Here is a 7,979-nt window from a genome sequence, read left to right on the forward strand (position 1 = left end):
GTTCCATGCTCACTTCACCCAGCTCTCTGGCTCTCTGTCTCCCTCCCTCTTCTCTCCCCTCTCTGGGGGAGACTCTCAACCTCCCAGGCCTCATTCTCCCACCTCCACCCAGCGCTGGAGGCAGGCATTAAAGGGGGAATTAATCCCCTGTGTTCCATGCTCACTTCACCCAGCTCTCTGGCTGGCTGTCTCCCTCCCTCTTCTCTCCCCTCTCTGGGGGAGACTCTCAACCTCCCAGGCCTCATTCTCCCACCTCCACCCAGCGCTGGAGGCAGGCATTAAAGGGGGAATTAATCCCCTGTGTTCCATGCTCACTTCACCCAGCTCTCTGGCTCTCTGTCTCCCTCCCTCTTCTCTCCCCTCTCTGGGGGAGACTCTCAACCTCCCAGGCCTCATTCTCCCACCTCCACCCAGCGCTGGAGGCAGGCATTAAAGGGGGAATTAATCCCCTGTGTTCCATGCTCACTTCACCCAGCTCTCTGGCTGGCTGTCTCCCTCCCTCCCTCTTCTCTCCCCTCTCTGGGGGAGACTCTCACCGTCCCAGGCCTCATTCTCCCACCTCCACCCAGCGCTGGAGGCAGGCATTAAAGGGGGAATTAATCCCCTGTGTTCCATGCTCACTTCACCCAGCTCTCTGGCTGGCTGTCTCCCTCCCTCTTCTCTCCCCTCTCTGGGGGAGACTCTCACCGTCCCAGGCCTCATTCTCCCACCTCCACCCAGCGCTGGAGGCAGGCATTAAAGGGGGAATTAATCCCCTGTGTTCCATGCTCACTTCACCCAGCTCTCTGGCTCTCTGTCTCCCTCCCTCTTCTCTCCCCTCTCTGGGGGAGACTCTCAACCTCCCAGGCCTCATTCTCCCACCTCCACCCAGCGCTGGAGGCAGGCATTAAAGGGGGAATTAATCCCCTGTGTTCCATGCTCACTTCACCCAGCTCTCTGGCTCTCTGTCTCCCTCCCTCCCTCTTCTCTCCCCTCTCTGGGGGAGACTCTCACCGTCCCAGGCCTCATTCTCCCACCTCCACCCAGCGCTGGAGGCAGGCATTAAAGGGGGAATTAATCCCCTGTGTTCCATGCTCACTTCACCCAGCTCTCTGGCTGGCTGTCTCCCTCCCTCTTCTCTCCCCTCTCTGGGGGAGACTCTCACCGTCCCAGGCCTCATTCTCCCACCTCCACCCAGCGCTGGAGGCAGGCATTAAAGGGGGAATTAATCCCCTGTGTTCCATGCTCACTTCACCCAGCTCTCTGGCTGGCTGTCTCCCTCCCTCTTCTCTCCCCTCTCTGGGGGAGACTCTCAACCTCCCAGGCCTCATTCTCCCACCTCCACCCAGCGCTGGAGGCAGGCATTAAAGGGGGAATTAATCCCCTGTGTTCCATGCTCACTTCACCCAGCTCTCTGGCTCTCTGTCTCCCTCCCTCTTCTCTCCCCTCTCTGGGGGAGACTCTCAACCTCCCAGGCCTCATTCTCCCACCTCCACCCAGCGCTGGAGGCAGGCATTAAAGGGGGAATTAATCCCCTGTGTTCCATGCTCACTTCACCCAGCTCTCTGGCTGGCTGTCTCCCTCCCTCCCTCTTCTCTCCCCTCTCTGGGGGAGACTCTCACCGTCCCAGGCCTCATTCTCCCACCTCCACCCAGCGCTGGAGGCAGGCATTAAAGGGGGAATTAATCCCCTGTGTTCCATGCTCACTTCACCCAGCTCCCTGGCTCTCTGTCTCCCTCCCTCTTCTCTCCCCTCTCTGGGGGAGACTCTCACCGTCCCAGGCCTCATTCTCCCACCTCCACCCAGCACTGGAGTAAGATCTTAGGGGACACTTTAATCCCTGTACCACCCTCACTTCACCCAGCTCTCTGGCTCTCTGTCTCCCTCCCTCCTCTCTCCCCTCTCTGGGGGAGACTCTCAACCTCCCAGGCCTCATTCTCCCACCTCCACCCAGCGCTGGAGGCAGGCATTAAAGGGGGAATTAATCCCCTGTGTTCCACCCTCACTTCACCCAGCTCTCTGGCTCTCTGTCTCCCTCCCTCCTCTCTCCCCTCTCTGGGGGAGACTCTCAACCTCCCAGGCATCACTCTCCCACCTCCACCCAGCGCTGGAGGCAGGCATTAAAGGGGGAATTAATCCCCTGTGTTCCACCCTCACTTCACCCAGCTCTCTGGCTCTCTGTCTCCCTCCCTCCTCTCTCCCCTCTCTGGGGGAGACTCTCACCGTCCCAGGCCTCATTCTCCCACCTCCACCCAGCGCTGGAGGCAGATCTTAGGGGACACTTTAATCCCTGTACCACCCTCACTTCACCCAGCTCCCTGGCTCTCTGTCTCCCTCCCTCTCTGGGGGAGAATCTCACCGTCCCAGGCCTCATTCTCCCACCTCCACCCAGCGCTGGAGGCAGGCATTAAAGGGGGAATTAATCCCCTGTGTTCCATCCTCACTTCACCCAGCTCTCTGGCTCTCTGTCTCCCTCCCTCTTCTCTCCCCTCTCTGGGGGAGACTCTCACCGTCCCAGGCCTCATTCTCCCACCTCCACCCAGCACTGGAGTCAGATCTTAGGGGACACTTTAATCCCTGTACCACCCTCACTTCACCCAGCTCCCTGGCTCTCTGTCTCCCTCCCTCTTCTCTCCCCTCTCTGGGGGAGACTCTCACCGTCCCAGGCCTCATTCTCCCACCTCCACCCAGCACTGGAGTCAGATCTTAGGGGACACTTTAATCCCTGTACCACCCTCACTTCACCCAGCTCCCTGGCTCTCTGTCTCCCTCCCTCTTCTCTCCCCTCTCTGGGGGAGACTCTCACCGTCCCAGGCCTCATTCTCCCACCTCCACCCAGCGCTGGAGGCAGGCATTAAAGGGGGAATTAATCCCCTGTGTTCCATGCTCACTTCACCCAGCTCTCTGGCTCTCTGTCTCCCTCCCTCTTCTCTCCCCTCTCTGGGGGAGACTCTCCACCTCCCAGGCCTCATTCTCCCACCTCCACCCAGCACTGGAGTCAGATCTTAGGGGACACTTTAATCCCTGTACCACCCTCACTTCACCCAGCTCTCTGGCTCTCTGTCTCCCTCCCTCTTCTCTCCCCTCTCTGGGGGAGACTCTCACCGTCCCAGGCCTCATTCTCCCACCTCCACCCAGCGCTGGAGGCAGGCATTAAAGGGGGAATTAATCCCCCGTGTTCCATCCTCACTTCACCCAGCTCTCTGGCTCTCTGTCTCCCTCCCTCTTCTCTCCCCTCTCTGGGGGAGACTCTCAACCTCCCAGGCCTCATTCTCCCACCTCCACCCAGCGCTGGAGGCAGGCATTAAAGGGGGAATTAATCCCCTGTGTTCCATGCTCACTTCACCCAGCTCTCTGGCTCTCTGTCTCCCTCCCTCTTCTCTCCCCTCTCTGGGGGAGACTCTCACCGTCCCAGGCCTCATTCTCCCACCTCCACCCAGCACTGGAGGCAGGCATTAAAGGGGGAATTAATCCCCCGTGTACCACCCTCACTTCACCCAGCTCTCTGGCTCTCTGTCTCCCTCCCTCCCTCTTCTCTCCCCTCTCTGGGGGAGACTCTCACCGTCCCAGGCCTCATTCTCCCACCTCCACCCAGCACTGGAGTCAGATCTTAGGGGACACTTTAATCCCTGTACCACCCTCACTTCACCCAGCTCCCTGGCTCTCTGTCTCCCTCCCTCTTCTCTCCCCTCTCTGGGGGAGACTCTCAACCTCCCAGGCCTCATTCTCCCACCTCCACCCAGCGCTGGAGGCAGGCATTAAAGGGGGAATTAATCCCCTGTGTTCCATCCTCACTTCACCCAGCTCTCTGGCTCTCTGTCTCCCTCCCTCCCTCTTCTCTCCCCTCTCTGGGGGAGACTCTCACCGTCCCAGGCCTCATTCTCCCACCTCCACCCAGCGCTGGAGGCAGGCATTAAAGGGGGAATTAATCCCCTGTGTTCCATGCTCACTTCACCCAGCTCTCTGGCTCTCTGTCTCCCTCCCTCCCTCTTCTCTCCCCTCTCTGGGGGAGACTCTCAACCTCCCAGGCCTCATTCTCCCACCTCCACCCAGCGCTGGAGGCAGGCATTAAAGGGGGAATTAATCCCCTGTGTTCCATCCTCACTTCACCCAGCTCTCTGGCTCTCTGTCTCCCTCCCTCCCTCTTCTCTCCCCTCTCTGGGGGAGACTCTCACCGTCCCAGGCCTCATTCTCCCACCTCCACCCAGCGCTGGAGGCAGGCATTAAAGGGGGAATTAATCCCCTGTGTTCCATCCTCACTTCACCCAGCTCTCTGGCTCTCTGTCTCCCTCCCTCCCTCTTCTCTCCCCTCTCTGGGGGAGACTCTCACCGTCCCAGGCCTCATTCTCCCACCTCCACCCAGCGCTGGAGGCAGGCATTAAAGGGGGAATTAATCCCCTGTGTTCCATGCTCACTTCACCCAGCTCTCTGGCTCTCTGTCTCCCTCCCTCTTCTCTCCCCTCTCTGGGGGAGACTCTCAACCTCCCAGGCCTCATTCTCCCACCTCCACCCAGCGCTGGAGGCAGGCATTAAAGGGGGAATTAATCCCCTGTGTTCCATGCTCACTTCACCCAGCTCTCTGGCTCTCTGTCTCCCTCCCTCCCTCTCCTCTCCCCTCTCTGGGGGAGACTCTCACCGTCCCAGGCCTCATTCTCCCACCTCCACCCAGCACTGGAGTCAGATCTTAGGGGACACTTTAATCCCTGTACCACCCTCACTTCACCCAGCTCCCTGGCTCTCTGTCTCCCTCCCTCTTCTCTCCCCTCTCTGGGGGAGACTCTCACCGTCCCAGGCCTCATTCTCCCACCTCCACCCAGCGCTGGAGGCAGGCATTAAAGGGGGAATTAATCCCCCGTGTTCCACCCTCACTTCACCCAGCTCCCTGGCTCTCTGTCTCCCTCCCTCTTCTCTCCCCTCTCTGGGGGAGACTCTCACCGTCCCAGGCCTCATTCTCCCACCTCCACCCAGCGCTGGAGGCAGGCATTAAAGGGGGAATTAATCCCCCGTGTTCCACCCTCACTTCACCCAGCTCCCTGGCTCTCTGTCTCCCTCCCTCTTCTCTCCCCTCTCTGGGGGAGACTCTCACCGTCCCAGGCCTCATTCTCCCACCTCCACCCAGCGCTGGAGGCAGGCATTAAAGGGGGAATTAATCCCCCGTGTTCCACCCTCACTTCACCCAGCTCTCTGGCTCTCTGTCTCCCTCCCTCTTCTCTCCCCTCTCTGGGGGAGACTCTCAACCTCCCAGGCCTCATTCTCCCACCTCCACCCAGCGCTGGAGGCAGGCATTAAAGGGGGAATTAATCCCCTGTGTTCCATGCTCACTTCACCCAGCTCTCTGGCTCTCTGTCTCCCTCCCTCTTCTCTCCCCTCTCTGGGGGAGACTCTCAACCTCCCAGGCCTCATTCTCCCACCTCCACCCAGCGCTGGAGGCAGGCATTAAAGGGGGAATTAATCCCCTGTGTTCCATGCTCACTTCACCCAGCTCTCTGGCTCTCTGTCTCCCTCCCTCCCTCTCCTCTCCCCTCTCTGGGGGAGACTCTCACCGTCCCAGGCCTCATTCTCCCACCTCCACCCAGCACTGGAGTCAGATCTTAGGGGACACTTTAATCCCTGTACCACCCTCACTTCACCCAGCTCCCTGGCTCTCTGTCTCCCTCCCTCTTCTCTCCCCTCTCTGGGGGAGACTCTCACCGTCCCAGGCCTCATTCTCCCACCTCCACCCAGCGCTGGAGGCAGGCATTAAAGGGGGAATTAATCCCCCGTGTTCCACCCTCACTTCACCCAGCTCCCTGGCTCTCTGTCTCCCTCCCTCTTCTCTCCCCTCTCTGGGGGAGACTCTCACCGTCCCAGGCCTCATTCTCCCACCTCCACCCAGCGCTGGAGGCAGGCATTAAAGGGGGAATTAATCCCCCGTGTTCCACCCTCACTTCACCCAGCTCCCTGGCTCTCTGTCTCCCTCCCTCTTCTCTCCCCTCTCTGGGGGAGACTCTCACCGTCCCAGGCCTCATTCTCCCACCTCCACCCAGCGCTGGAGGCAGGCATTAAAGGGGGAATTAATCCCCCGTGTTCCACCCTCACTTCACCCAGCTCTCTGGCTCTCTGTCTCCCTCCCTCTTCTCTCCCCTCTCTGGGGGAGACTCTCAACCTCCCAGGCCTCATTCTCCCACCTCCACCCAGCACTGGAGTAAGATCTTAGGGGACACTTTAATCCCTGTACCACCCTCACTTCACCCAGCTCTCTGGCTCTCTGTCTCACTCCCTCCTCTCTCCCCTCTCTGGGGGAGACTCTCAACCTCCCAGGCATCATTCTCCCACCTCCACCCAGCACTGGAGTCAGATCTTAGGGGACACTTTAATCCCTGTACCACCCTCACTTCACCCAGCTCTCTGGCTCTCTGTCTCCCTCCCTCCTCTCTCCCCTCTCTGGGGGAGACTCTCAACCTCCCAGGCATCATTCTCCCACCTCCACCCAGCACTGGAGTCAGATCTTAGGGGACACTTTAATCCCTGTACCACCCTCACTTCACCCAGCTCTCTGGCTCTCTGTCTCCCTCCCTCCTCTCTCCCCTCTCTGGGGGAAACTCTCAACCTCCCAGGCCTCATTCTCCCACCTCCACCCAGCACTGGAGTCAGATCTTAGGGGACACTTTAATCCCTGTACCACCCTCACTTCACCCAGCTCCCTGGCTCTCTGTCTCCCTCCCTCTTCTCTCCCCTCTCTGGGGGAGACTCTCACCGTCCCAGGCCTCATTCTCCCACCTCCACCCAGCACTGGAGTAAGATCTTAGGGGACACTTTAATCCCTGTACCACCCTCACTTCACCCAGCTCTCTGGCTCTCTGTCTCCCTCCCTCCTCTCTCCCCTCTCTGGGGGAGACTCTCACCGTCCCAGGCCTCATTCTCCCACCTCCACCCAGCGCTGGAGGCAGGCATTAAAGGGGGAATTAATCCCCTGTGTTCCACGCTCACTTCACCCAGCTCTCTGGCTCTCTGTCTCCCTCCCTCTCCTCTCCCCTCTCTGGGGGAGACTCTCACCGTCCCAGGCCTCATTCTCCCACCTCCACCCAGCACTGGAGTAAGATCTTAGGGGACACTTTAATCCCTGTACCACCCTCACTTCACCCAGCTCTCTGGCTCTCTGTCTCCCTCCCTCCTCTCTCCCCTCTCTGGGGGAGACTCTCAACCTCCCAGGCCTCATTCTCCCACCTCCACCCAGCGCTGGAGGCAGGCATTAAAGGGGGAATTAATCCCCTGTGTTCCACCCTCACTTCACCCAGCTCTCTGGCTCTCTGTCTCCCTCCCTCCTCTCTCCCCTCTCTGGGGGAGACTCTCAACCTCCCAGGCCTCATTCTCCCACCTCCACCCAGCGCTGGAGGCAGGCATTAAAGGGGGAATTAATCCCCCGTGTACCACCCTCACTTCACCCAGCTCTCTGGCTCTCTGTCTCCCTCCCTCTCCTCTCCCCTCTCTGGGGGAGACTCTCACCGTCCCAGGCCTCATTCTCCCACCTCCACCCAGCACTGGAGTAAGATCTTAGGGGACACTTTAATCCCTGTACCACCCTCACTTCACCCAGCTCTCTGGCTGGCTGTCTCCCTCCCTCCTCTCTCCCCTCTCTGGGGGAGACTCTCAACCTCCCAGGCCTCATTCTCCCACCTCCACCCAGCGCTGGAGGCAGGCATTAAAGGGGGAATTAATCCCCTGTGTTCCATGCTCACTTCACCCAGCTCTCTGGCTCTCTGTCTCCCTCCCTCTTCTCTCCCCTCTCTGGGGGAGACTCTCACCGTCCCAGGCCTCATTCTCCCACCTCCACCCAGCACTGGAGGCAGGCATTAAAGGGGGAATTAATCCCCCGTGTACCACCCTCACTTCACCCAGCTCTCTGGCTGGCTGTCTCCCTCCCTCTTCTCTCCCCTCTCTGGGGGAGACGCTCAACCTCCCAGGCATCATTCTCCCACCTCCACCAAGCGCTGGAGGCAGGCATTAAAGGGGGAATTAAT

This window comes from Epinephelus lanceolatus, unplaced genomic scaffold (genome assembly GCF_041903045.1).
Source record: "Epinephelus lanceolatus isolate andai-2023 unplaced genomic scaffold, ASM4190304v1 scaffold106, whole genome shotgun sequence".
Classification (NCBI taxonomy): domain Eukaryota; kingdom Metazoa; phylum Chordata; class Actinopteri; order Perciformes; family Serranidae; genus Epinephelus; species Epinephelus lanceolatus.